This window comes from Acinonyx jubatus, chromosome A3 (assembly GCF_027475565.1).
Source record: "Acinonyx jubatus isolate Ajub_Pintada_27869175 chromosome A3, VMU_Ajub_asm_v1.0, whole genome shotgun sequence".
Lineage (NCBI taxonomy): Eukaryota > Metazoa > Chordata > Mammalia > Carnivora > Felidae > Acinonyx > Acinonyx jubatus.
This window is the reverse complement of record NC_069388.1, coordinates 57,951,130-57,978,914: the sequence shown is the minus strand read 5'-3', so window position 1 is coordinate 57,978,914 and position 27,785 is coordinate 57,951,130. Positions and strand designations below refer to the sequence as shown.

Genomic DNA, 27,785 nt, shown 5'->3' with positions numbered 1-27,785 from the left:
TGAATAGGATCTAAAATCAAAATTTATTATTAGAGAAAATGCACATGAAGGGACTTCCTCTAGGGACCTAACTATAAGGAAAGATCATGCTCAAGTGCCCATATCACCAGTAGTCTTACCATCTCTTCTTGGGATGTGTGTGTGTGTGTGTGTGTGTGTGTGTGTGTGTGTGTGTGTTTTGCGTGTTTGCATGCATGCACATACACATGTATGATTTCCTCCTGTGGTCCTCAGAGGCAATGCAATTAACTGGCGGCAATTGGCTGAAACTTTGGAGCTTTGTCACCTCCAGACTCCTCCAGCCCAGATTTCCTCCCTGGGTCCTCCACACCAGTTTTGTAAGGAAATCTTACTTCATTCTTGAGTTTGCCAACCACATGATCTAATAGGCACAGGTGCCAAGTCTTCACTCTACCAGGCGGGCTGCACAAGGCCTTGATTGTCTCCTGGTAGCATCCTCAGGCCCACAAGAGAGCCTGCTGCAGTGAATGAATCACCACTCTGCACTTTTCTATTGCTGTGAAGCTTCTGCAAACCAAAGTGTTCGAATTCTAACCCTGACATTTCCATTGCAAAGTGTATACTCTTGAATCTTTCTGCTATGGGTGCCCATCATTGAGTCTCTGATGATTGGGCTCTGAGGCCTCTTCATCTTTACACTGACCTCACTTTCCCTTCTGCCTTGGCTGCTTCTGTTTCCTTCCCTTAGCATGATGTGATTCTACATAATGCCACATAGTATTGTGTTTTCTTTTTCTTTTTAATTGTAGAGTGAAATCTGCTACTCAGAGATAAGAATCCATAAAGGGACTTCTGGACACCCATTTAAAAAAGAAGGCCCTCTATCATGATTATTCAGAAAAACTGTGGTGATGTCATCTGGCATAGAACTCTGGCCTTATTGTCTACCCTAAAGTTTCTGTTGAATTTACTGACTATCCATACCTAACGTGGGCCCCAAGCCTTGAGCTGGTGCTATTATTATTGTAATAGCCCACGCATTCTTGCCTGTATGTAGCAGCACATATGGACACCTATAGTGTACATATTTTGAGAATTTAATTGGATAAATGTTTTAAATTAGGGTAGGCCCCAGATTCAACTTCCATGATGGAAAAGAACATCCAATTAGATTGCAAAAACTGAATTGTTTCGCTGATCTTCAAAGATTGATATAATTGCAATTTAAAAATTTGATCCCCCTCCCCATAAAGTTTGATTCTTTGAGACTTATCTGAGGTTCCTGGATACACTATTGCAACATTCAATGAAGAAAGCCATGTTCTTTTAAAGAACTAACTACATCAGACTTGAGAATTTCCCCAAATTGGCAATGCAGTTTTGAGTGGTTCTTTTACTCCATGCTGCCCCTCTTAACAATGTATAGATTATGATCTAGTTTGACTTGATATCTAGTTGATGGAAAGTCCTGGTATCAGTGTCATCTCCTCTAAGAAGCCCATCCTGATTCCTTCCTTTGAATACACAGGGCATTTTGTCTTCTGCCATTAGCCTTATTTGGCCTCATCTTTTTTTTTTTTAATGTTTATTTATTTTTGAGAGAGAGAGACAGAGACAGAGACAGAGAGAGACAGAGTGCAAATGGGGGAGGGACGGAGGGAGGGAGACACAGAATGTGTAGCAGTCTCCAGCCCCTGACACAGGGCTCAAACTCACTAACTGCAAGATCATGACCTAAGCTTAAGTAGAATGCCTAACTGATTGAGGCACCCAGGTGCCCCTGGCCTCATCTTTATCCTGGCCTCTACCCTGTAAATACTTCTTGTACAGAAACTGCTGTAAAGTTTCCCTTGATCCCTCACAGGCCAAGTCCAGCCTGATTCATGCAAGCTGTCAACAAATGACGATAAAAGGAACTGAACAGTCAAATGCATAGAATGAATGGCAGGTAAACTTTCCTCTTTGATTCTCTATGTTTTGGGGGAAGGGCACATTCTTCTGAGGACACTGTGCTCTAGTCCTGATTGGGTTCTGTGCTGCAGACTCCACTTCCCATTATGGTCAGACAGATGTCCTAACCAGTCGGATTAATACTAGGAGATGAGATGGAGTCTGGAATGAGTGCAACAACTACATACACATCATCTCCACAATTAAAAGGCAGAAACCACACATTTGGTAGGATACCTTACTGGGCAACAGGTAAAAACAGACCATAGCAAACACATTTGTTGCACTGCAGAATTATTTGATGCATTATTACTGTAGTGCATTTGTTTCCTAAAAGATCATTTAAGGATTGTTCAACTAGTTCCCAAAAGGGAGGAGGAGGGAGTTGGAATCTCTTTCAAAGCAAGAAAGGAAGGGAGGTGGCTTTAAAGTCTGCATTGAATCAGCTTAAAAGCATATAACTTTATCCTTTAGTACATATTAGTCAGGCCCATGCTTTAAAGGCAGGGCAAAACCTACTTGCGTGAAGAAAAAAAAGCAAATCAGTCAATCAATCAATCAATCAATCAAAAAAATTGTTTTCTTTTTTCAAAACCGTAATGTGCCAAATGCCTCCTCCTCCTTCTTGAAAAGCCCTCCAAGTTAGAAGCAAGCCTAAGAAAAACGGCTTCTCTTAGGATGCTCAAAGTTCCTTGCAGCTGATTATTTTTCAGGAGGAGAATTAGACAAAAATAATACAAGTGGGAAATAAAGAGAGTGACCTACTTTACAGGGGGGAAAAAGGAGCTCTGTGTGAGCGTTTTGATCTAATTGACGGTGTGGGGTTGCATGCCCAAATAAGGCGCTGTTGGTCGAGTCTGCGCGGGAGAGGGCCTATCTCAAACTCGAGCCTAGGAGAGGATAAAACAAGGGCCCTGGAACTGGTGGGCAGGGAACCCCAGTACACTGGACCGACTGGTGTTCAGAGGAAGTTCCCTAGGAGATTCCTTCTGGCCACAAAACCAAGTATGATAGAAAAGGACCGGTAGGGGCGCCTTTCTTTTCAAGGGCTACTTGGAATGTGCGAGGGACCGAGGGACATCTGAAAAAGCCTGCTGGGGGCACAGCACCGCGCCAGGCGCTGTACTTCGGTGATGTTAGGGAAGAGGTGACTTCCCGGGGCTAGTGGGCCTCTCCCCTCCTTTGGTTTCTCCCCCCGGGGGCGTCTATACCACGCCGCGGAGGGAGGTCTGCGAGCCCAGAGGAACCTGGTCACTGTTCCAGGCCTCATCGAGGCACAGGATCTCTCCCCTTTTCACCCAACGCTATCTCGGGCCCCGCAGAGTATCAAACCACAGCTCCTGGCTCCGGGGACTATTTATGTGCATCTGTCTCTATTGGGCGTTTGCTGCGGGAGCCTCGGTGAAAGCCTCCCTGTTTTCTCGCGCGCGCGCCGCTCCAGCTTCTCCTTTTCTTGGATTCTCGCCTGTCTCCTCCCACAGAGGGAAAAAAAAAAGGTCACGTATGTTTGGAAAAATATGTAGGTCAGTGGAACATTTCCTGCACTGGTGCAAAAGGAGAGGAGGGCAGGGAGGGAGGGGAGGGAGAGGCAGAGCGTAGCTCCGAGGGCGCGCTCCTGGCCACAGCCCCCTACCCCACGTGCCTCTGCGGGGGGGGGGGGGGGTGCTGCAATTAGCCGTTCCTTTCCATCCTTGACCCATTTTCCAGACCGGCTATGTTAGCCTTGGAAGCGACACCGATTATTTCTCCCCAGCAGGCGCTGCAGTCCTCCCTAGAACAGCACTCTCCAGCTTCTCCCCCAACCCCAGTGTCCAACTGCCCCCTCCCTCCCCGCCCCGCCGCCAACGCTCATTGAGAAATCGCAGTGGTCCGCTCGCGGGGACGCGCCCTGTGCCCGGGCTCTGGCTCCGCGCTCAGACCTGCCCCGCAAGGACGGTGTGGAGGGGACGACAGTCGTGTGCTCGTCCCCCTTTCCCCCCAACGCACGGGACAGCGGGGTGGCAGCGGGCTTGGCGAGGGTCTACACTAGGCAGGAAGGGAAGATTGCTTGCCACCCCCAGCGACAACTTTAACGGGACTTCAGCTGGCAGCCCCGCGTCCGCCTATCTCCCCTCTCGACCAGTTCACTTCTAAGCACACACACCCCCACCGCGCGCTCAGTTCCGACCCCGCGCCCCAGGCCGGACTTCGCCGCGCGTCCCTGGCAGCCCAGAAGGGGCGGGGGCGGCCTCGGGCGCGCGGGTGTCTAGGCCGCCCAGAGGAGCTGGGGGTCCGGGGGTCGCAGGATGCGTATCCCAGGCTGGGTCGGGGCCAAGGCCCGGCGTGCGGCCAGAAGAGACCCGGCAGCAGGAGCGGAGGGAAGGAGGAGGAGGCGAGGGTGGAGGAGGAGGAGAGAGGAGGAGGGAGGAGGGAGAAGGGAGGGGGAGGAGGAAGAGGCGACGGCAGCTCTCCCCACCGGCTCTACGTGCGGAAGAGTTTGCCGCGCGAGCAGCCGGCCTCCTGCAGGAGCCGAGGGACCCGCGCGACGGCGGCCAGGGAGCAGCGGCCGCGTAGCTCGGAGACCCGCAGCCGCGGTGGCGGCGGCGGCGGCGGCAGCGAGAGCAGCGCCTCCCGCCGCCGCCCGGGAGGAGCTCGCCGCGCCCGCTCGCCGCCTCGGCTCCCAGCGGCGGCGGCGGCGGCGGCGGCGGCGGCGGGAGGCGCGTCTCCCCGGCCCAGTCCGCGCCCGGCCCCGCGGGGTCGCCCCGGCCAGCTCCGAGGTAAGGGGCCGCGCCCGGGGACGCGGGGAACCCGGGTTGGAAGTCCGTGAGCGCGGGGCCGCGGGACTCGGTCACCTGCTAGTCGGCGCGGTGAACGCGCGGGGCGGGGAGGGGCGCTCCGACACGGGGCTGCGCGGCGCGGGGGTCAGGGGCGTAGAATGTTGGGGCCCCACCCCCACCCTGGGTCCCGCCGCCCGGGACACCGCGTCTTGCAGGACTGCAGCGGCGGCCGGGCTGGTGTGCTCCGTGTGCCTCTCGCCATAGGAAGCAGAGGACGAGGCACCCCGAACCTCAGGATTTGGGGGAGCCCAGAGGATACTATCAGGGTGGGTAGAAGCCGTGCCCAGGTAGCAGCCTGGAGGCTTGCCCAGTGGCCTCTCTGGGCCCCACTGCGCGCCTTCGCGAAGAGTGGGGAGCCGGGTAGCCCTGGAGGGTGCGGCGTGCGCGCCCCGGGCTCGCGATCTCTCTGGGTCCCTAGGTCGGAATTGTTTCCGGGCCCGATTGGGTACCTAGTCTGCCCCAGCATGTTTAGAGAGCGTAGCCTTGCCACTGCTTCCCAGGTTAGATGCCGTCGAGTTGATTTGATAGGTGTGCCCCCTCCCCGGGCCGAGGAGGAAGGCACACCTTTGACCTTTCTATAGAGCTGCTCAGGGTCGTTAACCAGAGGGTAGGGACAGGTGCCAAGGTGCTAAATTAAAAACTAACCCGCTCCTCTGCCTGCCACTCTTTAACTGCTCAAGGTAAGAAAGTTTGTTTTCAGCCTTGTGATTCATAAATAATTAGTAACCAGTTTCGTAGATTAAGCAAGATGGAAACCTTAAAAATACATACGCACTTCCAGAAAGTCTAAAAACTCCCAAGGTTGTATCCGGGAGTCTTTAGTTCAGGAAGTTAAAAGCCTCGGGACTCAACAGGTGTTCAGAAGGGGTCCGAGAGGGGAGAGCAGTGCGTGTTTGTCTTTAGTACATGCTCCTTTGGTATCGTGCCCCAAATTCGTTGAATTTGTTGGCTTGATTCTTTACAGGTATTGAGTAGTTATTAACTTAAATAGCAAAGATGAACTCATCATTTATGATCATTTAGAACCCAAACCTTCTTTTCCTTAATAGGAGGGTTCTCCCCGTTTGGACTTGCCAGATAATTAGCTTTAAAGCAGTTCCTGGCAAGGTGCACTCTGTCCACGAACCTCTAACACTAACTTAGTACCTGACCAGTGAATTGACTGACTAATTATGGCTTGCATTAAAGCACAACTGCCCTTCTTGGGTGGGAGGCGCCGGTTCAAAATTCAAGGGCAAGTTCTAGCTCTTTCTATCACAAAGATTTCCTTAACGGGAGTGTTTGGCAAAAATAATCCCAAAATGTCTTTTAAAATAACCATCGAATAAATGAAATGTTTAAAAGCATTATTCTGACCAGGGCCACTATTTTGCAAAAGAGAAAAAAAAAATCTGTTTCATTACACAGCTAGCCCAGGACCCATAGAAGTATTGGCATTTCTCAGCAGGCTACTTAAAGATTTAGTTAAAAATAAAGTGTGCAACATAAAGACATTCAATAATTGTCTTCCATCTCCCAGAGAGATGTGGAGTGTGGCTTAAAACAATCGTAAATGTGCTGCTTTTAGCCATATTCTTCTTGGAAATCGATGCCTCTATTTATTTGCTGATCTGTCCCACTGTGCATGATCATAGAATTGGTTTTATTCCTACTATTCCCCAGAGTGACTCCTGCGGAGGTGAGAGAAGGGACTACATTCTAGAGGAAATATGTTATTAATAAAACGTTACCCCCAAAGAGTTAACCATGCCAAGAAAAGAACCAAGTGAGGTTTTACTAATTAGTGTGATGAAAAAAATTCCCTGATATGATGACAGTGTTCAGATGGTGACTTAAAACTTCATCTTTATGTAGCAAATAACAATTGTTTTTAAGCTTCTTTGGTCCTTTTTGGAGTTTGGGTCCTTTTTAGTGTTTCTGGATGTTTAATAATGAAAACTCTAAAGATAACAAAAATGGTAAAAAAAAAAAGAAATTACATCATCTGATGTATATCATTATGAAGTTGAATTTATCCCGGTTTTTAAACAATCTTTCTTAATTCTTGGTGATCTTTATAGGTGGCTCTTAACCGTGCCACTTGTTTTCAGATTGTAAATTCAAAATTAATGATTTGTTCAGATGACAATAATAATGCCTGCATACATATTTCATATCGCCATCTTTATATGTTAATTTTTTCAAAGTCTTGCTCTTGAGCCTGAAGGACTGAAAGGGCTAAGTCCTTTTTCTTCCTTTTTAAAACAAGTAGCTATCTTGTTCTTCACGTGAAAAGTCAGTTTTTCCATTGTGATCTGGACACTGATTGTCCCATGCTGGTCCCATGTAAGCGGTGACATCTCTTTCCCAAGAGAGGTCAAATTACAAGGTGTTGAAAATAGCCCAGTGACTCAGTATTCTTGGCTGCTGTACACCAACGGTTTAATTGGCTGCATCAGAGAAGCATCTAATTGAGTTTCACATTTAAATAGTGGCAATGATACTTGATGCATTGTTTGCTTACACAAATGTTTAATTAGCATGCTCCTGATCTTCATTCTATTTGTAGCAAAGATGGGAGGTCAGGGACTGCTCATTCATATTCCCTGCAGCATCTCATCCCTATGAGGCCTTGTTCATAATAGATGCTCAATAAAGAGGTGTAGGAAATGAGCTGAACCACTGATGAGAGTTATCCAAAGGTTAGAAATTTGTGAGTGCTAATAGGATAGTTAACTAGGAGTAACTCTAGTTTAAATCTGATGATGATCAGTAGTACCTGAGAGCACTGAATAAACACTTGCTAAATGTGAACACTTGTTTTAAAAGGGGAATTTTTTTTGAATTCTCTGGCAATGGGGACCACTTGGCATTGCAAACAAAGTAATCTCTTAGGTAAAGTTCCCCCAAAGATCACTTGAACTTCTGCGGGTCCTAAAACAATGTGTGGTTTCCATTTGATGATTCAGAATAGAAAGGAGAGAGCTTAACTTCTACACTGGTGTGAGAAAAACAGTGTATTAAAGAGGGTGGGAGGTGTCAAGGATCACGCCTCAAACTTCATAGTGTGTGCAGTTTCCTGGGGACCTTGTTAGTACATGCTAACCCAGCACATCTGGGTCGGGACCCAAGATGCTGCATTTCTCACAAGCTACCATGCACTCTTGATGCTGTTGAAACACCAGCAAAGTTCTGGAATATACTTAATTCAGTTCAGCATATGTTTACTGAACATCTACTACATGGTAGGCCCAGGCAATGGAAAAATAAAGAACGTGGGTCCTCTCTGCCCTCTCATCAAGCAGCTGACTAGATGAGGAAGAGAGAAGGATTCTTTCTAGACCAAAAATGAGGTCCTGGATCAGAGAATGGGCCCAGAAAAGGGGGTTTTCTGATAGGGCTTCTACTTTGCTGACCTTGACCTCTATCTAGTCTTCTTGGAATGGAAAGCTTTGTGATCTGGCAGAAAATAACCTGCAAATGTTGAAATCAGACAGACCTGGGATAGCCTCCCTGCTCAGCTATCGTGTGACCTGGAGCAACCTTTTTTTAACCTCTTTGAGCCTCAGTGTCCTGGTCAGAAAAAGGGTGGGAATAATGCTTCACTGGTCAGGTTGCTAGGATTACCAGAATGATTGCTTTCATTACTGTCAGTGGGAAAGGGGGGGCTGGTAGGCAAGAGAAAGGAGAGGTTCCTAAAATATTTTTCTATGTAGTTCACCAATTAGAAATTTGATTTGGTCAACCAGCAAACCCCAGGCAAGCAGTAGAGAACCAGGCTAGGGCTGGAGGGTGGGCAGCTGTGGAAGTTAATCAGAGGCAAAACGGAATTATCAGGAGCACGCACATCTCCACTCTTCTCCTGCAGTGCCCTGGCTTCTGGTTAGCCTTGGTGACACCCTGCTAGCAATATATTTACCTGAGGGTGTTCCTGGAGCCTAGCCTTTAGGTTCCAGTGATCAAGACCAACTGGTGTTTGTACAGTCAGGCACTCCTTTAAAAATCTGATTCAGAGGGAAGGGCAAGTGCCTCCCCTCTTTGAGGGGCACTGGTGCATTCCCTGGCAAAGCACTTTTAAGGAAGGATTAAGCCATGAGCAGACTTGCGGGGGGGTGGGGGGAAGAGAGAGAGAGAGAGAGAGAGAGAGAGAGGGAGGAGAGAATGAGAGGGAGAGAGAGGGAGGGAGAGGGAGAGACGTTTCCCATTTAGCTGAGTTAGCTGAAATTAGTGCAGGGTGTGTCCGAGTTCATCAGGCAGATGTTTTATACTTTAGGCTATGAGATGATTGTTTCCTCTTGACATCCAGGGAAGATGGATATTCCAAGGCAGTGATCTCTATCACTCTGATTTTAGGAGGGGTAATCTGGGTGGCCCTCAAAATACTTCAACATTGCTCTACTTTTATATATATATAATATATAAGATATATATAATATGTAAGATATATACTATGTAAGATGTATATAATATATAAGACATATGTAGTATATGTATTAGAGTTCCATTTATTATTTGCAAAGGAGATTTTACTACTATCATTCCAGCTCCGTGCCTCCCCACCTAAAATAAACCTTGAAAACCAAGTTGTAAGAGAATGCCAATGGCCTTTTGATGTGTGGGGGGAGGAAAAGCAGAGGAATGACTGGAGCCAAGGCAGTCCTGGGGGTGGGGTAGAGGGGTAACAAGGAGGGAAAGGAGGGCAGCAAGCATCTGAGCATCCAGAATGGAGGTTAGAGCAGTGGCAGGGGCAGAGGGTGGGAGGTAGGAGTCAGGGACCCAACTTTGTAGACTCTGCTGCTGTGCAGAAAGCTGTGGAGGATTATGCCCCTGGGTCTTTGAAAATCATCCAGGCTTCCAGTAGACACAAGCCCATCTAAAGGAAGGTAAGGGGTGCCTGGGTGGCTCATTTGGTTAACCATTGGACTCTTGATTTCCACTCAGGTCATGATTTCACAGTTTGTGGATTCAAGTCCTACATCAGGCTCTGCACTGACAGTGCTGAGCCTGCTTGGGAATCCTCTCTCTTGCTGTCTCTGCTTCTCTGCCCCTTGCATGTCTGCTCTCTCTCTCTCAAAATAAATAAACTTTAGGGGTGCCTTCATGGCTCAGTTGGTTAAGTGTCCAACTTTGGCTCAGGTCTTGATCTCACAGTTTGTGAGTTTGAGCCCCACGTAGGGCTGTGTGCTGACAACTCGGAGACTGGAACCTGCTTCGGATTCTGTGTCTCTGTCTCTCTCTGTCTCTCTCTCTCTCAAAAATAAACATTAAAAATAAGTAAAGAAACTTTAAAAAAAGAAAAGGAAGGTGAATGACAGAGCTAAGCAGCATTATTCTTCCAGCCTCTTCTGAACCAAAAATGGTAGTGCACAATTTCAGGAAGAATATTTGTGCCCCTTGATCATCAAGATATGGAGGAGAATGTGTTTAAATTATCATTTTTATATCATAAAAGTATATTTAATTTTTGGAAAGCCTAGAAAAGAGTGAAGAAGATGGAGATTACCTGCAACCTCAAGGTGTATTTCCTTTCAGTCTTTTTTTTCTATACATTAAATTTTTTTAATGTTAGATATTTTAAAAATATGTATGAATAATCTCATAAAAATTTCAAATAATCCAGGACCATTTCTAGTAAAAAGATGACCTTCACAGTCTGTGTCCTATGTAAGTGTCATTCCCCTTTCTCTGCCTAGCAGAAACCTGGTTTTGCTCCTGAGTCTACCCTCCCTGGTCCATATGTCTCAGGAGTAAATCCTGATTGGCCAAAGCTACCCAAGTGAGCCTACCATTCTTGCCAGTGATTGGCTCAGCACAAGCATGTGGACTTTGTCCTGGCCAATGAAGCATGAGGGTGGGTTACTGGGCCTTCAAATCAGGCAAGGAGGGAAGCAGCCCTTTTCTTCTGGATATGCAATGCCTGTAAGTGGGGCAACCATCAGCCCCCAGAGCAGGCTAGGCCAGGTCCCAGCTGACCTGCCAAAGAATGCAAAGGTGAAGAATTGGACTCCATAGTTGCCCTTAGCCTTCTGAATTACCCAACGAGGAGTCTCTGCTTTGTGATGTTTGGGAGATCCTGAAACTGTCCTGACCACGTAAAGCAGGTCAAGTTAGGTTTTTGTTAGTTGTAGCCAGAAGCATCCTAACCGATGCACCACATACCTCTCCACCCTTCTCAGGAGATGAACTTGGGGGTGTAGTCTGCTAGTCATTTTCCGGTGCATTTACATATATACCCATATATGTATGTCTTCGTTTTAAACAGAACTTATCCCATGACTTTTATGTAGCGACTTTTTTTGGCATGAGAATTTTTTGGGTCATTTCTTGTATCTACTTCATTCTTTTTAAAGGCTACATAGTCATACTGAGGAGTACGGCCGACACATAATTTAACTCGTTGTTAAACACTTACTGTGCTTTGTTTCCACTTCTTTACTATTATATTCCATGTTGTCTTAACTTCCTTATCTGTATATCTTCGGGTACATTCCAAGTTTTTCTAAGTCAAGGGGTTACTAGGAGGGGATTCCTGAGTAGAGGGGCGCATCTGTAGGAAATATGGATAGATGCTGCCAAGTGGATGACTCAAATAGCTGTATCCATGCCCTTTCCCACCCACCCACCCATGTCTTAACCAACACCACACATTACCAGTCTCTTGAATTTCTTTTATGCATTTTCCCATGCTTGACGTAATGCTGGTTTTCTATTCTGGTTGCTTGCCTTAATCTGAGCATAGGCATTTCCCCATGTCATTAAATATTCCATGCAAATATAATTTTAATGGCTGCATGATAGTTCATGATAGTCATTTTTGAAGTATTCCAGTGGTTTGTGAGGACACAAAAGAGAATAGTGGAAGTTGAGGCTTTCCATAAAAAATAAGGAGACCTGATCAACCTTGCAGTCATCTCAAAAGAGCCCTGAAAATGGTATTAGGAGACATACCCCTTCAGTGATCTGTTTCCAAGAAAACTCTCGAGGAGATGGCTTTCCATCAGACAGCAGGCTGCCTCAAGCATTTCTAAGAAGCTTTACTGTTTCTGGGATCAAAGGGTTTACACCCTGACCGACATTCTTTCTCTGAATGTACAGGAGTCACTTAAACAAATACTTTGTGCCTGACGCATAGCTGAAATGTGAGTTTGTTGTAGTCTTTGAAATTTTCCGCTTCTGCCAGGGAAGACAGGAAAGCAAATGGGATAGATGAAATTCATAAAAGATGTTCATCATGTTTTTTCCTCTTCTTAATTCAGAGAGGAAAATCTAATGTTTCCAGGAAGTTCCTGGGGATGGGACAATTGCATTTCCAGTCTTGGTCCTCTTTGTAGGCCTACAGTGCTTTGGGGAGCAGTTCAGATTTGTCTTTAGTGCTTAGAAAAGTCCAGTATTTTTTCAATTTCAGAACTAGATTGCTTCAATTTTCCACTGTTCCGTTTCACAAGATTAAGGCCTATTTGGAAATAGGCAGCAGGATAGATGTACACAGTGCAGTGTGAGTGTTCAGCCTGCCTGCTGATGCTGTGAGGGAGGTGGGTGGGCATTGCTTTGTAGCGGGAGAAGAGTTTTGGAGGATGTGGGTTTGCGGGGCAGGGAGGAGCCCATCCAAATGGGGTGTTTGCCGCATCAGCGCTTCCCTTCATGCCGTCAATGAAAGACACAGCCTGCAGTTCAGTCATCACTCACTACATGAGATGCCTGATTTTCTGCAGATGGTGATCTAATAAAACTGAGGAAAACTTTAAAATCCCAGTTTTGGTGTGTGTTTGTGGTTGGAGTGGGGGCAGGCGTGTTAGGTGGAATGGTACCAAGAACGATTGCTGTATAGCTCTGGAATATCTGTTCATCTTAAGACCCAAAACAGAGATCGTTGCTGAGCTCGCCAAGGCTTTAATGGTCGGGGAGGATTTTATTTTTATGGCTTTGCCTCCCTTCCCCTTCACAGCGGTTGTTGGAGAAAGAGATGCATTCACAGCAGATTTGCGTGGCAGTTTTGAAGAGGTTTTATGATCTCTCGAGTTAGAGAACTTGTTTCTATTTCCAATCATAATGCAGTCCTTGGCTGGTAATAATCTCTAGGATTTCTGGCTCAGGACAAACTGATTTCATGTGAGGTAAGGAAGCTTCTTGCGTTGGAGCTGCTTCTGGGGCTTTCCCTCAATGCTTCCACTCTTGGCATCTGTCTCTCAGTTCCCTATCCTGGATGGCCGGGTGGTCTCATCCCATGTGGTCCTGGGATCATGGGAGCACTTGCCACACTTGTAATGGAAGCACTTCCAGAATTGATGGTTCGCTTAGCACACACCGGGTTTACTAAGTGGAGCTGGGGTGACGGTGGGGGACACAGCTCATAAAAGACCTCCACCCTTGGACTGTCTTCTGTACTTATATCTGATCAAGAAAGGCACTGCTTGAGATTGTGTCTGAAGAAGCCCAGTACCCCTCGATTTAGAGTTATACACGGCCTTGATGGAAACAGTGCCCTCCCCTGCATTACACATCCCATTCTCAACTTCCACCTTCTTTGCTGTCATTCACCACTCTCCCCATGCCCCACCCCCTTCCCCAAGCAAGCAGACTCTTAGCTCCTGGCCCCCCTTGTCCCTCACTCACTCTCTAGTGAGCCATGGGGTACTCCCTGGCAGGGCCCCCAGCTGCTACTCTCTGTCAGTCCGGTCTTGGACACAGCCACCAACATCACCGCCCCTGTCCATACGTGTGTGTGTCATCCTGGGCCTGGGCTCAGGCTGGGTTCGTGAGCCCCCCAGGATGCCCAGCACCTCATAGGAGGAGGGTGGGTAGGTGTGCAAAGTGTGCTGTGGACAGGGTGAGGGAAGAACCTGTACTGGCTCCTGACTGCCACACACGACAGATGTGACCCACTCAATAGCGTCTAAGGAAACATGACCGCGCCCTGCTCCTTCCATGGGGCCTCAGAGCAATCCATGTCTGCCTCCCCACCTGGGGGCAACTCCTCAGTCACCCTGGCCCCTGAGTTCTTTGGAAACCTGCTCCACACACTCACCGGGGCAGTTTCCTGGCTGTTCCTGCCCTGGCACTTGTTTGCTCTTGCTTGGCCAGGGCCTGTTGCGCTGGCCACACAACTTCAGGGGCACCATTCATTCTCCCTTGTGCCATGAAAATAGCCATGCTTAGCAGCCAGTGTGGCTCCAGTGTGCGCCACATTTGTTTGGATTCCTGCTGTTTGGTGTATGTGGAGTTACGAGGTGGGAAGAGTCTGTTACTCTTCCCACTGTACGGTGGGTTTCTTCTCTCTTTTGTCTCTCCATGGCTGGGCTAGTGGCATTCTCTAAGCATGTGATGAGACTGTTCCAGCTAACCTGCTCCAGAGACCTGCACTGGCCCCTTACTGGCTGAGACCTGGGAAATAGTGGGGGTGCCTAATGAAAAAGACATCATGCTTCAGATTTTTTTTAATGTCTATTTATTTTTGAGAGAGTTTAAGTGGGGGTGGGTTGGGGAGAGGGGCAGAAAGAGAGAGGGACAGAGGATCTGAAGTGGCCCCTGCGCTGAAAGCAGTGAGCCCAATGCGGGGCTCGAACTCATGACCTCGAGATCATGGCCTGAGCTGAAGTCGGAGGCTCAACCGACTGAGCCACCCAGGTGCCCCACCCTTGCTTAAATTTTTAAAAGAAGAATAGTTCCTTTTGTGTTCCCCGTTTCTGTGAAGTTGTGCTGTGTTGGCGTGAGTTGGCTGTTCCCAGTGGCCAGCTGTTTAACCCCTGTGTACAAAATCTCCTGTTTCCTTTTTGCTGTGTGTCTAAGTATGTATGTAGCTCTATTAAGCACCAGAGTCTCATTTCCTAGTTTGTGCCACTTGGGGTAGTATCATTAGGATGAACCTACTTGAGGCTGTGTTTGTGTTTTCTGGCAGCTTGGGTTTGACAGCTCTTGTGTGTATTGCAGCCTGTTTATAGGAGATACCTATAAAAACATTCAGCCTTTTCCTTGGCTGTGGCAGTGTTGACCTATGACCTGACTTTAAATCAGAGCATGTGAGTGGCCATCGCCATGGAGGCGGGCAGCATTTTAAATGGTTTGATGAATGCAGCTTGTGGCCCGTAGCAGGAAGCCTTGGCAGCCTGACATGGTCACTGTGGCCAAGTGAACTTGGCAAGTCACAGACACCCCAAAACAGAGCCTCTTCATCCATAAAAAGGAGGTATTCATACTAAACAGTCGATATCAAGAGGAGAGATGTCCATAACAATGAGAAGTAGTAGTCATCTTTTTATCACTCCCTGCTGGGACCAGCTCATCCCTCAGACTGCCCACACACCACCACTGCCCCCAGTAAGTGCCAGCCTCAAGGTAATTTCTTAATGAACGAAGTCCTTGCTTTTTTCAGACAAGGTACACGCTAGCAATTAAAGACACAGTATATCCCAGTGTTCTCTTAAAAGCTAACGTCATGGGAAAAAATGAAATACTCAAACTATAGAAGCCAAACACAGTGTCTTGGCAGATGCTTGGGGTTGCACACTTTGCTTTCAAAAGCTTTTCCCGTTTCTAAGAACAAAGTAGCCTGATAACCTTTTGTGTCTGAAAATTCGGTCTAAGTCAAATAGACTCTGTGGATTCCCGTGGATTCTAAGATCTTATGGGATGTATGGGGCATTTCACCATGATAAATGTGACATGTGCTGTTTCTTCTAACCTCCTGTTTTTTCTAAAGAGGGTTGGCCTGCAGCCGTAGGGCTTAGCTCTGACCACCTGGAAGGATCCCGTTACTTTTCTCCTATGTCACAATCCCCTAAGGAGCAAGAAACCACCTGATTTTCAATGGAAATGGGAGTTTACTCTTTGGATTGGACGCACAGACACACACAAAGATACATACACACCCTGATTTTGGTTAATAAGCTGCTTTTGCAATGGAAGGAGAGGACCTACAATGGACTGAATGTTTGTGTCCCCCTAAAATTCATATGTTGAAACCCCAAGTCCCAGTGTGACGGTATTAGGAGGTGGGCCTTTGGAAGGTGATTAGGTCATGAGGGTGGAGTCCTCATGGATGAGAGTCACGTCCTTATAAGAAGAGGCTGGAGAGCTAGCTAGCCCTGGCCATGCCGTGTGAGGAGACAAGAAAAGGCCCCCATCTGCAACCAGGAAGAAGATTCTCACCAGAACTGACTGTCCTGGCATCCTGATCTTGGACTTGCAGCCTCCAGAACTGTGGGAAATAAATGTCTGTTGTTTAAGCCACTCAGTATATGGTAATTTGTTACAGTAGCCAGAATAGACTAAGACAGGACCTCAGCGATCCTCATGTTTTCCAGATGAAAATGAGAGGTTGCAAAAGCCAAGGGTCCTTTCCCTGCTCCCAGAACTCGCAGGTCCTGCAGCCAGGCAGGCCTGCTGACCCATTCCAGAAGGTTCAGTGCTTCCCTTTCTCTGCTGAGGCCTGAGCATGATGCCTCTCCGGCTGAAATCCAGTCAGTCAGCAAGAATGAGGCTCCCCCTGGCCTCAGCCAGCGCACTCACCGCCCTGAAATCCTGGGAGGGAACATGGTAGTCCAAATGACCAGCCGGCTGCCCCCCAACCATTGTCTTATCTCTCCCTGTGTGCTGTGCAGCCCGCTCTCTGACATGAGCACAATAAGATAAGGAAGCCAGTGTCCTGGGGCAGCCTGGAACAGGGAGGAACAAACACAAGGCTGGACACAGACTATCCACTTTGACTTCTGGAACCCACTCTTGTGGGCACTGACATCCAACTTCCTTCCAGATAAGCAGAATAAAAGCACAAAGCTCACTGGTGTCTGTGATGAAGAATGAGATGCCCCTTGAACAACTTCTGATAGTGCTTCTCATGCATGGGGGCGCAGGGTCAACAGTAGGAGCTTCCCCCTGCACATTTTGTATCCCAAAGCTTTGTCACTGCCACCCCATGGGCATCTCATTGTCATTTTTTCCATAATAAATTAGGCAGCATAAACTATCATTAGGCCTAGGGGTTAGGGAGGGGCTACACCCAACTGTCACCGTCCCACACATTAGCTCCTTTGATTCGACAACCGTCTCTGGAGGGAGCACTATTTTATTCCCATTTTACAACTATGATACCAAGGCACAGAGATGTTAAGTGATGTGCTCGGGGCCATTCAGAGCAAGCACTTGAATGTAGCCCTTTAAAGAAGGACCAAAAATAGAACGTCCAGTTTTTGTTTACTTTTTCTGAAACACCACTTCTAAGAAGATAGGATGTGTCTAAAACAAAGCGAGCATCTTGAACATGACTTCTGTAGCTTACGCGGCTGTCCTGAGCGTGAGGTTGTTGTGCAGTGGCTGGGTTCACCCTGTGGTTTGACAACAACTCCGATTTGTTGTCCGAGTTCAACCCGGCCCTCAGGAAGAGGAGACTGCGTGTCAAAGGCCATAAAGAAGGAAAGCTGGCAGGAAAAGCGTTTTTAGGGCAAAATCGTTACTCTGTTCTTTGCCATCTTTTAGTAGCTAACCTGCTTTTCAAAATTATTTCTTTAGCTGTAATAAGTACTGTTAAATCAGGACACTCCTTGTGTCTTTCCTCATTTTCTCTGGAGTCAGGTATGTCTTTCTTTAGCTGAGAGCAACAGAGAAGTCAGCATGAAAAGGTCAGGGCCAGCTAGCACTTTTGTGAAACATCATTTCACCTGAGTCTCATCAACCCCGGGGCCTAGAGAACCAGCAGCTGACTGGTTGGTGGAGAAGCCTCCCCCAAATAACCCAGGGTTCACCCAGAGTGTGTTTTCCCACATGCTTCCCCTCCACATGGAAGTGTGAACCTCAGCACTCAGTGAATGTGAAGGAAAATACATGCAGGCAAGGTATTGAAGAGTTTTTTTTTTTTTAATTTTTAACATTTATTTATTTTTGAAAGAGAGAGAGAGAGAGTGAGAGAGAACGAGTGGGGAAGGGGCAGAGAGAGGGAGTATCGGAGGCAGGCTCCATGCTGTTAGCACAGAGCCCAATCCGGGGCTTGAACTCTTGAACTGTGAGATCCTGACCTGAGCCCAAATCTAGAGTCAGCTGCTTAACTGAGCCACCCAGACACCCCCAAGGTATTGAAGAGTTTTGAATAACAGGGTTTAACTCCTGGCGGGGGCATCTGTGAAGCGGCTCCCCTCCCTCTGCCAGCTTTGGGTGGCTGTGGGCCCAGGTGTTGGGCTCGTCTTGGGGGTGGAGCCTCGAGGAGCCCTGTCAGATCACTTGGGTCTCTGTCTTGCTGCTCCCACCACCGATAGAATCAGAAGCAGAAGCCCAAATGAACATCAGTAAGGTCATTCAGTCTATCCCATGATTGGCATATGGGGGCACACACATGAAATCAGATTCATTCTAGTCCCTGTTTGTACCACACCCACACCAAAGAGGCAGGATTAGCCATCCAGGACCTTCTCGCAATGAGTGTTATTATGCTGACGTGATAAATGTTTCTTTTGTCACCAGAATCCTTTCATAACATCTATCTGATTTATTCTGGGCTGCGTATTATTTCAGAGAGCTCTAAAACAAACTGATTTAGGATGGTTTTTCAGTTATGGAGAGTTAAATTTGTGCCTTGGATGATGACGACAGGGGATGGAGGGGTTGGGATTGCTTCTTTTCATGTCTGGCCGTGAATTTATATGAGTGGGAGTTAACTCTTATTGAAGGGGCACTTGAATTCTGATCACACAGGTAGGTTGTACAGGTCAATTTCCTCCTTCATCCATTCCACATATGCAGAATTTTGGTGTCTCGGTTTCAACATTTCTCTGGTTCTTCGGTGTTGCCTTTTGCTCCTAACATGAAGTCACGTCCCCAGGCCACAAGAGCAGTGTCAGAAGAAAGAGAGGTATGGGGTTTGGGAGGAATAGTTCTTTCCATCTTTCTCAGATGGGGGAAAGTGGGGTTGGAACTATGGAAGAACTTTAGAAAGAATATGAGGTGAGGTCTGTAAATTCTGAAATGTGGTATTCCTCTTAGTTCTGGGGCAGATTTTTCAGATTTTTAATTTTCCAATTAAAAACAACAGTACCTTTGAGCATTTTAGTATAGTTTAACTGGTGGCAGCACTTGTATTGCTAATTCTAGTAAATTATGATGCTCACAGACACCTGAGTCATTTGGCTAGGCCCCCTCATCCTTCCAGAAGTTATTAGTGTTCTAGGGCAAACCTCGTATCCCAAGGAGATTCTTTCCACCCAAAGTAGAAGCGTGAATTCACCTGAATTCAGGCAGAGGAGATAATTGATTCCAATAACTTGGGGCCCATACTGGATCTATTTTATATTCTGTCTAAAAGTTAGGCTGTAAAATGCCATATTTACCCCAATGTCCTATTCTCTATATTATACCTAACCACAGGTTTCCAGCCTTAAGATAAACAATTTGCATTTTGCTTTTGCAATTTCCTCTTTCCGTAACTATCAGGAAACTTCTGGGAAATCTGTGGGGTTAGCTTCTAATCTGCTAGAACAGTCTTATCCCCAGCTTTGAATCTTATGGCAGTCTCCCCAAGAGGAGAGTCGGGGTTGTGGAGCTGAAAGAGAGCTCAGAGTTCAGGCCACCAGGACCATCATTTTACAGAAGGGGAAACTGAGGCTGGGGTTTGGTGATGGCAGAGCCCAGCACAGAAATAGGTCTTCAGCCTCCTGGCACAAGGTCATCATCCACCCTATCCCATGCCTCACTTTACCTGTGTTTCCATGCAGGTGCTGACCATTGTACAAATAGGAACAGGATTGTAGTGAAATAAAAGACAAATATACAGTATATTTCAAGTCCCCAGAATGCCACCATTGGCTTACCTTATTATTATGATTCCCATAAGTTGTAACGGTAAACATTTAAAATTTGCTTTTCATGGTTGTATGCACTGATTTCACTTCTTTGCCTTGAAGATGAATTTGCATAGTCAGTGGGTTGAGATGGACAGACCAGTGCAGGGCCAGGAGACCCCTGCTCTAGCCCCTTGTAGCCATGGGGGAGTACTTCATTTCTGAGAAGTTGAGAATATGAGGCTCATCTTCCAAAAAGCATTTGTGTGGTGATCAAATGAATCAATTGATGGTGAACACATTCTTTTTTTTTTAAATATTTATTTATTTTTGAGAGGGAGAGAGAAAGAGCATAAGTAGAGGAGGGGCAGAGAGAGAGAGAGACAGAATCTGAAGCAGGCTCCAGGCTCTGAGCTGTCAGCACAGTCCCATGCGGGGCTTGAAACCATGAACCCATGAACCAACTGAGCCACCCAGGCACCCCAAGGGTGAACACATTCTAAAAATAGTTAGTGCCTGAGAAATGTAAGGGATGCCTCTATCCACTGCTTTGGAGATGTTATTTTTTAATATGCAAAAAAAAAAAATTAAGTTTTAGATTTGTTTTTGTGGTTTAATGCAGATTATTTTTATGGTCCTTCCAATAACAGAGATCTCCTTCCATTTCCTTTTATCCAAGATCGACACCAAGTGTGTCTAGAACTTTTGTTTTATATCCTTTAAGAATGTTTGTGCTGGACTGTAAACAATCTTTGAACAGTAGTTAAAGGAATATATACTTACCACTTTTTTGCTTTGGGGCCAAATTAAGGATTGATTAAAAAGTCATGCTTGGTAGCTATAGAGTATATTAATGAAAACTGGTTTCATCTATATCCTGGGAGTATATCCTGGCCCTTTACCCATGCTGTTACCTCTGTCTGGAACACTCTGTCCTCCTCACCTGCTGACTCTGGTTCACGCTTTAAGACTCAGCTCTGGTTTCTAAGAGCCTGATGTCTGCCCTCTGGGGTCCCATAGAATGTCTTGTGTTCTCACGGCAGCACCTTAGTTTAAAGTTTCAAAGTTACCAGCTTCTGCGGCTTACTCCCCACTTGTCAGGTTCCCGGGAGTGGAGATCAAATCTTGTTTGTTTTGTCTTTAGAGCTGCTGTATAAGAGACATCCTCCATCAGCGTTCATTGAACTGAACCAAAGGACAGGAAGCCTCTGTCATTTGAACCAAGACCGACTTTTAAAAAGTTGCATCATTCAGTTGCTTTTACGTTCTTGAGATATTCCAGTGTATTAAAGTTCTCTTCTCGACCAAGGGCTAATTCTTGTGTTCAGAGGCCCTGGGTCCTCAAAACCTTCTAATGCTTCCTGCTGGTGGCTGCTTCATACCCCAGACAACCTTCTCTCGATGGCCTCTCTTCTTGTCCTTTTTTTTTTTTTTAAATGTTTATTTGTTTTGAGAGAGAGAGAGAATAAGCAGGGAAGGGGGAGAGAGAATCGCAAGCAGGCTCTATGCCGTCAGTGCAGAGCCCTACACGGGGCTTGATCTCACTAACCGTGAGATCATGACATGAGGCGAAATCAAGAGTCAGACTCTTAACCAACCCACACACCTTGCTGTCTTCTCATCTTAAGCTGCTACAGCCTGATGTTCCTGAGAGTTTGGGGTTTAGAATCTGGCATCCCAGATATGATATCTCAGAGAACATTGGATGCCTGTGAAAGCACATGTCCCATAGTGGTGGGGCACAGAACACTGTCAACCATGTCCATCAAAGAAGGTCACATGTGATAAGTGAAAAGAACACGTGACAAATGACAGCCTGATTCCATTTTAGTTACAAAAATGGATAAATGGAAGGACTAAGCTATCTGTTACAATTCAGGGGCTTGGGGTCAGGCCCCTGCTCTACTCCGTCCAGCGCTGCAGCTTTGGAAAGTTGCTGGAACATGGTACCTCCATTTCTTCCCCTGTCAAATAGGGGTGTGATAGTGCCAGCTTCATGGTGTTGATCTGAGGATTCCCTGAGATGTTATATCATCTAGGATTGCGCCTGATATTCAGTAAGTAGGCAGTACCTATTAGTTGTCACTATTAAGTTTTCTTCAGTGAACATTTATGTTCATGCCAATTGTACCTAAGAAAATTGTGGAGAAAGTGTTAAAAGTTAAGAGAAAGAAAGCAAACAGATCCCTATCTGTGTGGCTGGGATCTTGCTGGAGGACTGGGTAGGGGAATGGCCAGGATGGGCTGCTGTGTCCATTGACTAAGGGTTGGAACGTTCCATAGCCAGAGTGATCCTGCAGAAAGACACACACACAGTTAAGCCCCAGGTGCCAGAAAGACTAGAGTGCTGTCTCCCTAAGTATTTACTGTCCAAAGGGATAAATCCCAGACCTTGGAGACATCTCTGGGTTATAGAAGCCCAGACACATGGGACTCTCTGACCCCTCGAGTGATTTCATATCCAAAAAGGTCAAGGTAAGAATCCAGGGCCCTTTCCATCTCATCTCCAAGGAGCAAAGGTTTCTCTTCCTCCTTTCTTGACAGAGAGAGGGGCAGTTACTTCTTTCCCGTATGTAAGCAGAGAAATCCTTTTGGATTCCATCCCTCATCTCTGGCATGTAATCTGTACCTATGCAGAATGTCCCCATAGTCTCTCATCACCTTGCCTGGGGTCAAGGTGTGGGGGCTGATGCTGTAGCATCACTAGCTATTGGTCTAGACATGAGTGTCAGGAAAGAGCTGTCTTGTGTTTATGCAACATTCACATATATAAAGTATATAACTGTGCAAGCGGGTAACATCTCAGACCCTGCACCAGTTTGACAAACAGGCCATATAACTGGGCACTGGGCACACCACTGACCCAAAGAAACTCATGTCCTCTCTCTGGGACACATTTAAGGAATGAGGGAACTAGGTCAGCACAGCCCACAGGGGACATGGGCAGGACCAGGAAGCTCCAGGTGGCCTCACCAGTACTCCTTCTTTTAGAAGAGCCACCCTGTACATGAATAAGCAGCCAATTTTTACAAATTGTTGCTGGATTCTTTTACAGAAGAGTACAGTCCTAATGAAAGGGCTCTGTCCCAAGCTGTTCCTGAAAGAAGTAGAGAATGCTGGCATCTCCTGGCATTTCCGTGTCTGATCAGCCTCATCTGGGAATTTAATCCATTTTCTGATCAAAGTCCAAAGTCTCTGTTTTGCTCCAGCTTTAATCGTTGGCTGTAAAGACTCCCTGCTATTTCACTCTCTCTCTCTCTCTCTCTCTCTCTCTCTCTCTCTCTCTCTCTCTCTCTCTCACACACACACACACACACACACACACACACACACATTCAAATCAGGTTACAGGCAAACAGTGATTTAGTTTTGAGGGTTGGGGGGGTTGGGTAGGGAGTACACATCCAGATAAATAGGCAATCAGTACCTTCATTATGGGCAGATGTTTTGGCAATCTCAGGTAAAAGTTAATGTTTCCAGAATGTTGGGAATATTTTATTCTGTATGCTGAATTCTATATGTGAATTGTTGAAAGGGCCGTGGCCCATGTTTTCTGTTATTTTTTAACATTTCTGCTGAGCAAAAGAAGAAAAATAAATTCAAATGCTTTCCAGACTCCAGTATGAACTTTTACTTCTTTTTGATTAAAAAAAAAAGTTTCCATTTCCTTTAAGAAAGTAGATGATATTTTTGAAGGTGACTGAAGGATCCCTTTATAAAGGAGAGTGGGTGAGGCTTGTAAAGGACTCGTGCACACAGGAACCCTACACAGGACTTCCTTCACCTTACCTATCAATGAATTGTTCAGATGGGTTGGAAGATGGGAAGATGGTGTGTGAGATCCCAAGCCAGAACTAAGGAATTCCAGCCCCAGTGTGCGGGGCTGTCGCTAAGGATCCCATGCCAGCGGAGGGGGATGGAGTTTGGTGCTTGAAAGGGCCCTGAAGACTTTTACCCAGGATATTTGGAGACCAGGGGCTCACATCAATGAGCATTTTGATGATTCTCTTTAACCATGTATTTCGTACTCAGAGCACCAATTTCCAGAGAATTAGAAGAAATAATACATAAACTCTACTGGAAAATTCACCTTTCATTGCTTATTCAGTCTCCAGCAATGCTGAGGAGCCCATGATTATGAACTGGTTTCCACATGATTCCCATTGGCTCTATGGGTATAGAAGATTCAGGGTACAAGGCTGACATGCATAGGTCCAAGGGTGCATTTTGCAACAAATCCTTAATAACATATTGCCTTTCTATTGATCTATTATATTTGATGAGTGTAGGGGAACTTTCTGTTGTTCCAGTTCTGGATCAGTGAGTATTCACTCTTGATGCTATCCAGATAAGTCACTTACGCCAATTGAACATAAGAAGAATGTTTCATGATTGTACATATTGGTCCTATGTAGGTCTACCTTTTCCCAGAGCAATGGTTGACTCTCTCATTGAAATTCATTTTCTTCATGCTACTTTGGTTTGGGAAGGAGATAGAGAGGCAAGGATAAGGGAGGCCTGAGCAACGCAGGGCTGAGGAAATAAATGGAGACCAGCCAGAAGAGAACCAGCAAAGGCTATTTATGCAGAACTGACTATATAGCAAGGGAGTCAGCCACCATCTCTTGCATGTCGGCAGAGACTCAGAGGCAGGCAGAGGAGGGGGAGAGCTGTACGTGGGAGCAGAGAAGGTTCCTGGTGTGCCCTGATGGGAGGCCATTGGCGTGGGGAAGCTGGAGGTGGGCTCGGGAAGGTGGGCATCTGTGATCGTTTAAAGGTGCGTGTTTGGCTTTCTCTAGTAGTTCCTCAGTTGTAAGTGGGAGGTGTTGGAAATTAGGGAAGTTCTCAATTTTTAATCAAGTCCTGGCCATTTGTAGCTGATCACTGCAGAAGTTATTGGTTGGCATTTTGGATTATTGCTAGAGGCAGTGGCCTGTTTACAAGCATGATGTAGAGATAGCAGGCTGGCTACCCGGGCTGGTTGCTGTAGATAAATGCTTGGTCTCCTGGCCAGGTTGCTGCAGGTTGTGGGTCAGAGTTCTGCTTTTACATACTGTCCGGCCGTTGTTTGTTTGTAGGCTTAGTACCATAGTACCAACATAGTGCTGTCCGAGAGTAAACAAGAGGGCCAGCGCCCATTAGCCTGGGAGCTACTCAGGCTGTTTAGCTCCCAGTCAGGTAGTGGGCACTGAGAGTGCTCTGGTGGTCATCGGCAGGGCCCACCCGTGACCATCTGAGATCAGCTGTGCATTTGGTCATGAGGCTCATAGACACCGTAGCGTTTGTGTGCAGGGAGCTTCCGACTGCCTTCCTTCAACTTGGACTTCACGTTAGTGAACTACTTCCCTGAGGGACATACTGTTTTATTGGTCAGGGAAGCCCCAGCCTGGTTTTTAGTCCATTTTTGGTAGTGACTGACTGTCTTCATCATCTGAGGACTCCTTGACAGTGGAAGATTCTCGTCTGCCTTCTTCGTCTCACCTCTGCTCTTAGCCTTGACATGGCAGAGGGTTTTCTGGCCAGGAATGGAGTCTTCCACATGGCTCTGAAATTTCTGTGGTAATCTCCTTCTTCAGTCAGTTTCTCAACACCCCTGGAAGATCGATGTCATGACCTTCCTACCCAGGGCACGGCGTCTGGCCTGAGGCCAATGGAGGCCGCAGCCAGATGGCTTGGTGGTGTTTGTGCCAGACCGTGGTGCCCATCCCTGTGGTCCTGACAGGCCCCTGGGGTCCTTCTAAAGGCGGTCCCCCTGCCCCCTAGTTTATTGTTTGTGTTTTTATTGTGTGTTTAACATCACTGATAGTCAAAGGAGACACTGGAAACCTTCACTTTTCTAGAAATCAAGAAAAAAAAAAGTTTTCAGAGTTTAAAACAGTAAGTTCTACACAAAATGTGTCTAAAGTATCTAAGTTTATAAATAAACTCTAAAAACATTATGTAGGGTTTTTGAAAGACATCTGCAAGTTTTGAAGAGGGGATGGTTTTAAGCAGGCATTTCTTCTCTTGCCTTTGTGTGTGTTTGCGCTTTTACATTAAATGACATCCTCTGAGCGTAGGAGTTAAGTCAAAGCTGTCAAAAGATTTTTTTTCCATTCTAATAACAACCCTTGTGCCATTGACTACCAAGAATAACAATGAGCATTTTTTTAAGCTAAAAAAGAGTATTTTTGTCGCTGAAAGAACAATTATTCATGTCCTTAAGTTATTTAAGGTATTTTTTATGAATTCTAAGAATAAGCCATTTTGAAGTTCAACCACACAAAATAAAAATGCTTTATTAGTAGGCCCTCCACCTGAAATATTTTAGTTGGTGATCTTGGCCTTTCAATAATAGTAACTAACATTTAGTGAGGACTTTTATGTGCCTTACCCTGTTAGGAATGCTGTAATTATATTAACCTGTCTACTTTTCACATTATCCTCGCTTTATAGCTTGCAAATTGAGGCCCAGAAAAGTTCAGTCATTTGCCCAAGGTTACATATTGGCATGATTTGGACGTGGGCCATCAGACATCCACCTTATGTCTGCATTGACTCTAGAAGGTTCCACGTGCATGCTGTTGAGGAATTTAGTTTCTGTCTTATTTCCTCCCAAAACATAAACTTGGAAAGAAAAATAAACATTTGCTGTACATGCTTTTGTCTCAGAACCCTTCAGACCTTTGCTGTCCAAGAAGTAATGATGATCATTATGCTCTTCCCTAGAATTTGGCCTAAGCTGTTGCAGATATGGCTGCCACTGCTGGCTTGCTATCCATAGTGATACCTCAAGAAAAGACAAGTGGAAAAACAAGGAGGAGGGTGGTGGTAAAAGTCATTTCTGATTATCTTCTGATCTTGTTATTTTATCTTTTGGTTAAATAGGTTTTTAGAACCCCCCCCCTTTTTTTTAATTGCAGTAAAATATTTAGTACCACTGAACTCTCCACTTAAGGATGGTTAAAACAGTCAGCCTTATGTTATACATATTTTACCAATCAGTCAATCACAAGACAAAAATTTAAAAATCCAGTGAGCTGATGGTCAGCTCCTCAGCAAGGTGTGATGTCTGTGGGATGCATGGGTTGCATTGGCTGGAACGGAGTGAGACTTTCCCTGACATATTAACATTGATCTCACAAGGAACCAGAAAGCCTCAGCAGGATATGAAGACCTTCAGAAAGAAGCCAAAAATAGTGTAGAAGTGCCTCCTTTTGGTGCAAAAAGTGGCTGATTTAGTGATTTCAAGAACCACTTCAGTTCCTGCTGTGTTTGGGGAGTGACAAGTGCAGATAAAGACACTGTGAAGACAGGCCTTCCTGTGCTTGAGAGAAGAAAACAAAGAATTAATGAAGAAGGGGGTCCCTGGCACATATGTTTAAGTTTGATGGATCTAGTCTCTTTTAGAAGTGAATGTCTTCAAGGACTTTTCTCTGCAAGGAGGAAGCGCAAGCCCAGGGAAGGAGGCTGTGTGGCACTGATGCCAGGGTGTGTGGCTAGGCCAGGGAAGATTCAGCCATGTTCATAATTTTAGGAGGGTTGTTACAGGTTTTGCGAGAATCTTGATTACAAAGTTCCATGGGTTCTTGGTGGTCTGTTCCATCCCTGTTTTTTTCATAAGCTGTGATTTTTAGGGTGCAATTTTTGAGGGTCTTATAATGTTCTAGAAGAAATACCTGCATCATACTTGGGAGGGTGATGCCCTGAAAAGTTCTTATAGGTACAGGGGCAGGTCAAGATCTGGATCAGAGCTTGAGTTTTGCCACTCTGGGCTCACTCATAAAGGATTTAAAGAAGGAAGAGATGGATAGTCAAGAGAGAATTCACGGAGCCTCAAATGTCCTGCACAATTTGGCATAGAGCTAAGCCAGGCCACCTTAAAATGGTCACCTCCACACCTAAAGCATACACTCTTTCTATGAAGCATCCCACTGAATGATGGGAATAGACACATGCCATCACAAGGTGGAAAAAACAATCTTTTGCTTAAATGTGTGGGTGTTTAAGAGCATTACCTGCATGACCAGAAAACCTAGGGCTGGAGATACCTAAAGAGCACATTTCCCTCTAGTCAGAGAATACATAAATCTAGAGCTGGAAATTATTTTAGATTTGACATTTACGTTGTCAAGAAACTTTCCCATATGTCCAACAAGGCTTTCTATTTAACTTCAGACTGGCAAAAATAATTCTATTTGGGAGAAAGGCTTGTTGTTGTTGTTTGTCCTGAATTGCCCTGAGACCTGCTCTCTGCTTTGAGCCGCTTCACCATGAGCCCCCCAGTCTCCTGCACTGAGGTATAGCCAGTGTGTGACTGGCACACGTCAGTACCCGG

At 46.1% G+C, this 27,785-nt stretch overlaps 2 protein-coding genes across 6 annotated transcripts in view; both read left to right on the top strand.

The window, feature by feature from the left end:
* The window catches only part of RPL31 (ribosomal protein L31), a 188,142-nt gene that overhangs the window by 12,003 nt on the left and 148,354 nt on the right, over nt 1-27,785 (top strand). The gene's annotated exons all lie outside the window — the stretch shown is intronic.
* The window catches only part of NPAS2 (neuronal PAS domain protein 2), a 158,373-nt gene continuing 134,918 nt past the window's right edge, over nt 4,331-27,785 (top strand). For 4 of the 5 annotated variants that reach the window (XM_053200444.1, XM_053200443.1, XM_027069305.2 and 1 more), the window contains exon 1: nt 4,332-4,667. The gene's annotated coding sequence lies outside the window, so the exon portion shown is untranslated. Of the gene's footprint in view, nt 4,668-27,785 lie in introns of all 5 variants that reach the window. The other variant, XM_053200445.1, reaches the window with a different exon arrangement.